Source organism: Phyllobates terribilis, unplaced genomic scaffold, assembly GCF_046119375.1.
Source record: "Phyllobates terribilis strain yellow unplaced genomic scaffold, ASM4611937v1 Scaffold_759__1_contigs__length_708465, whole genome shotgun sequence".
In the NCBI taxonomy this organism is placed as follows: Eukaryota; Metazoa; Chordata; class Amphibia; order Anura; family Dendrobatidae; genus Phyllobates; species Phyllobates terribilis.
This window is the reverse complement of record NW_027363519.1, coordinates 71730-76808: the sequence shown is the minus strand read 5'-3', so window position 1 is coordinate 76808 and position 5079 is coordinate 71730.

Here is a 5079-nt window from a genome sequence, read left to right as displayed (position 1 = left end):
GTTGATGTTCATACCCCTGATGAAGCCATAATCACTTGGCGTAACGCGTAGGTTATTTATATCCTTCCTTTTTCTTTGAGCAGCTTTATTCTTGGCTAGTGTTGAGCGATACCTTCCGATATCGGGAAATATCGGATCGGATTGGATCGGACCGATACCGAAAAAGTATCGGATATCGCCGATTCCGATACCGGAAACCAATGCAAGTCAATGGGACAGAAATATCGGAATGAAAATAAACCCTTTCTTTCCTTGTAGGTTAATTCTACATGAAGGAAAACAACTAAGAATAATGTAGAATGTATTGGGGGAGGTGGGGGAGACAATAAAGGCATAGAGGTTTAGCCCTATCAAATGGAATAGCAGGAATTAATTTTTTTTTTTAAGACGTTCTGAGTTACGGAAATATTGACTATGTTAAGTATTTTTATATTTTGTCAGATATTTATGTTTCACTACTTCCATGCTCTTCACCTTCTTTTTTACTTCTCCCACACTTTCTCCTTCATCATCCTCAGCATCTTTTTCATCCACTTCTTCTTCACCTTCTTCATCTTCTTCTTCTTCACCTTCTTCGTATTATTCTTTTTTTTTACATTCATCATATTCTACTTTTTCATCTTCTTCATCTTCTTCTTCTTCATCATATTCTTATTTGTGGCAGGCATTCCTCTAGTTGTTATCTATAAAAGGTTGGACATTACACCTTTCGTTCTGCCCGTCACAAAAGATTTACAACAGGATTTGTCCGCGTTCAGTTTGGCCTGCAGCAGCAGGTCTTTTCCAGGGGCATCACGAGGAGGAACGGACTCACCCCCATACACTGCTTAGTCATCTTCTGCTTATAATTTAGATATTATCTTTTGCTCTGATTTTTAGTCTTATGCTTAATGTTCTTCCGCTTTTTGTTCTGCAGCTTCTTGTATTTCTGCTTCTTGGTTTTCTGTCTCTTGTTCTTCTGTATCTTGGTGCTTGTCTTCTCTTCTTTGTCCTCTTGGTCAACTTCTTCAGGGTCATCTTCTTGGTCTTCTTCGGGGTGGTCTTCAGGGTCGTCGTCTTCGGGGGTCCTCGTCTTCGGGGTCCTCGTCTTCTTCGGGTTGGTCTTCTGGGTCCTCATCTTCGGGGTCCTCGTCTTCTTCGGGGTGGTCTTCAGGGACCTCGTCTTCTTCGGGGTGGTCTTCAGGGCCCTCGTCTTCTTCGGGGTGGTCTTCAGGGTCCTCGTCTTCAGGGTCGTCGTCTTCGGGGTCCTCGTCTTCTTAGGGTTGGTCTTCAGGGTCCTCGTCTTCAGGGTCCTCGTCAGGGAGATCTAGAGTGATTACCAAGAACCATTTCAAAAAGCTTGAACTTGGAAATGTAGCAGAAGGTACAAGAAAGCTGAGGAACTACCGAGGACCAGCTGACGGTACTGGAACCCGGATGGGTAGCAGAAGGTACAAGAGCCAATGGAACTGCCGAAGACCAGCTGACGGTACTGGAACTCGGTTACTAAGCAGGAGGTACCTGTGCCAGAAAGCACTACCAAGGACCAGCAGACGTTGGTGGAACTTGGATACCGAGAAGGAGGCACCTAATCCAAAGGCACTGTCGAGAACCAGTTGACGGTACTGGAACCCGGATGGGTAGTAGAAGGTACAAGAGCAAATGGAACTACCGAGGACCAGCTGACGGTACTGGAACCCGGATGGGTAGCAGAAGGTACAAGAGCCAATGGAACTGCCGAAGACCAGCTGACGGTACTGGAACTCGGTTACTAAGCAGGAGGTACCTGTGCCAGAAAGCACTACCAAGGACCAGCAGACATTGGTGGAACTTGGATACCGAGAAGGAGGCACCTAATCCAAAGGCACTGCCGAGAACCAGCTGACGGTACTGGAACCCGGATGGGTAGCAGAAGGTACCCATGTAAAAAAAAATTCAAGGCCGCGAACCGGCCGCAGTTACCACAACCCACAGTCCTACAGGGGGTGCTTGTCCTATTGGCACTATGGAACCAGCCTTCATTGCCAGATCCCGCAGCCCACATAGGAGTCACCTAAACTGCAGGCACCATAGAGTCGGCTAACCCGACCGCAACACGACAGGACAACGCATTGGAGGCAAAGTGACGTTGACACTACCCGGAAACAGCTGGCGTGCTGGAACCAGGCTGGGCAGGAGGGAGTACCCATGCCAAAGTCACTGCCGATAACCAGCTGACGGTACTGGAACCCGGATGGGTAGCAGAAGGTACAAGAGCCAATGGAACTGCCGAAGACCAGCTGACGGTACTGGAACTCGGTTACTAAGCAGGAGGTACCTGTGCCAGAAAGCACTACCAAGGACCAGCAGACGTTGATGGAACTTGGATACCGAGAAGGAGGCACCTAATCCAAAGGCACTGCCGAGAACCAGCTGACGGTACTGGAACCCGGATGGGTAGCAGAAGGTACCCATGTAAAAAAAAGTTCAAGGCCGCGAGCCGGCCGCAGTTACCAAAACCCACAGTCCTACAGGGGGTGCTTGTCCTATTGGCACTATGGAACCAGCCTTCATTGCCAGATCCCGCAGCCCACATAGGAGTCACCTAAACTGCAGGCACCATAGAGTCGGCTAACCCGACCGCAATACGACAGGACAACGCATTGGAGGCAAAGTGACGTTGACACTACCCGGAAACAGCTGGCGTGCTGGAACCAGGCTGGGCAGGAGGGAGTACCCATGCCAAAGTCACTGCCGAGAACCAGCTGACGGTACTGGAACCCGGATGGGTAGTAGAAGGTACAAGAGCAAATGGAACTACCGAGGACCAGCTGACGGTACTGGAACCCGGATGGGTAGCAGAAGGTACAAGAGCCAATGGAACTGCCGAAGACCAGCTGACGGTACTGGAACTCGGTTACTAAGCAGGAGGTACCTGTGCCAGAAAGCACTACCAAGGACCAGCAGACGTTGGTGGAACTTGGATACAGAGAAGGAGGCACCTAATCCAAAGGCACTGTCGAGAACCAGTTGACGGTACTGGAACCCGGATGGGTAGTAGAAGGTACAAGAGCAAATGGAACTACCGAGGACCAGCTGACGGTACTGGAACCCGGATGGGTAGCAGAAGGTACAAGAGCCAATGGAACTGCCGAAGACCAGCTGACGGTACTGGAACTCGGTTACTAAGCAGGAGGTACCTGTGCCAGAAAGCACTACCAAGGACCAGCAGACATTGGTGGAACTTGGATACCGAGAAGGAGGCACCTAATCCAAAGGCACTGCCGAGAACCAGCTGACGGTACTGGAACCCTGATGGGTAGCAGAAGGTACCCATGTAAAAAAAAATTCAAAGCCGCGAACCGGCCGCAGTTACCACAACCCACAGTCCTACAGGGGGTGCTTGTCCTATTGGCACTATGGAACCAGCCTTCATTGCCAGATCCCGCAGCCCACATAGGAGTCACCTAAACTGCAGGCACCATAGAGTCGGCTAACCCGACCGCAACACGACAGGACAACGCATTGGAGGCAAAGTGACGTTGACACTACCCGGAAACAGCTGGCGTGCTGGAACCAGGCTGGGCAGGAGGGAGTACCCATGCCAAAGTCACTGCCGATAACCAGCTGACGGTACTGGAACCCGGATGGGTAGCAGAAGGTACAAGAGCCAATGGAACTGCCGAAGACCAGCTGACGGTACTGGAACTCGGTTACTAAGCAGGAGGTACCTGTGCCAGAAAGCACTACCAAGGACCAGCAGACGTTGATGGAACTTGGATACCGAGAAGGAGGCACCTAATCCAAAGGCACTGCCGAGAACCAGCTGACGGTACTGGAACCCGGATGGGTAGCAGAAGGTACCCATGTAAAAAAAAGTTCAAGGCCGCGAGCCGGCCGCAGTTACCAAAACCCACAGTCCTACAGGGGGTGCTTGTCCTATTGGCACTATGGAACCAGCCTTCATTGCCAGATCCCGCAGCCCACATAGGAGTCACCTAAACTGCAGGCACCATAGAGTCGGCTAACCCGACCGCAGTACGACAGGACAACGCATTGGAGGCAAAGTGACGTTGACACTACCCGGAAACAGCTGGCGTGCTGGAACCAGGCTGGGCAGGAGGGAGTACCCATGCCAAAGTCACTGCCGAGAACCAGCTGACGGTACTGGAACCCGGATGGGTAGTAGAAGGTACAAGAGCAAATGGAACTACCGAGGACCAGCTGACGGTACTGGAACCCGGATGGGTAGCAGAAGGTACAAGAGCCAATGGAACTGCCGAAGACCAGCTGACGGTACTGGAACTCGGTTACTAAGCAGGAGGTACCTGTGCCAGAAAGCACTACCAAGGACCAGCAGACGTTGGTGGAACTTGGATACCGAGAAGGAGGCACCTAATCCAAAGGCACTGCCGAGAACCAGCTGACGGTACTGGAACCCGGATGGGTAGTAGAAGGTACAAGAGCAAATGGAACTACCGAGGACCAGCTGACGGTACTGGAACCCGGATGGGTAGCAGAAGGTACAAGAGCCAATGGAACTGCCGAAGACCAGCTGACGGTACTGGAACTCGGTTACTAAGCAGGAGGTACCTGTGCCAGAAAGCACTACCAAGGACCAGCAGACGTTGGTGGAACTTGGATACCGAGAAGGAGGCACCTAATCCAAAGGCACTGCCGAGAACCAGCTGACGGTACTGGAACCCGGATGGGTAGTAGAAGGTACAAGAGCAAATGGAACTACCGAGGACCAGCTGACGGTACTGGAACCCGGATGGGTAGCAGAAGGTACAAGAGCCAATGGAACTGCCGAAGACCAGCTGACGGTACTGGAACTCGGTTACTAAGCAGGAGGTACCTGTGCCAGAAAGCACTACCAAGGACCAGCAGACGTTGGTGGAACTTGGATACCGAGAAGGAGGCACCTAATCCAAAGGCACTGCCGAGAACCAGCTGACGGTACTGGAACCCGGATGGGTAGTAGAAGGTACAAGAGCAAATGGAACTACCGAGGACCAGCTGACGGTACTGGAACCCGGATGGGTAGCAGAAGGTACAAGAGCCAATGGAACTGCCGAAGACCAGCTGACGGTACTGGAACTCGGTTACTAAGCAGGAGGT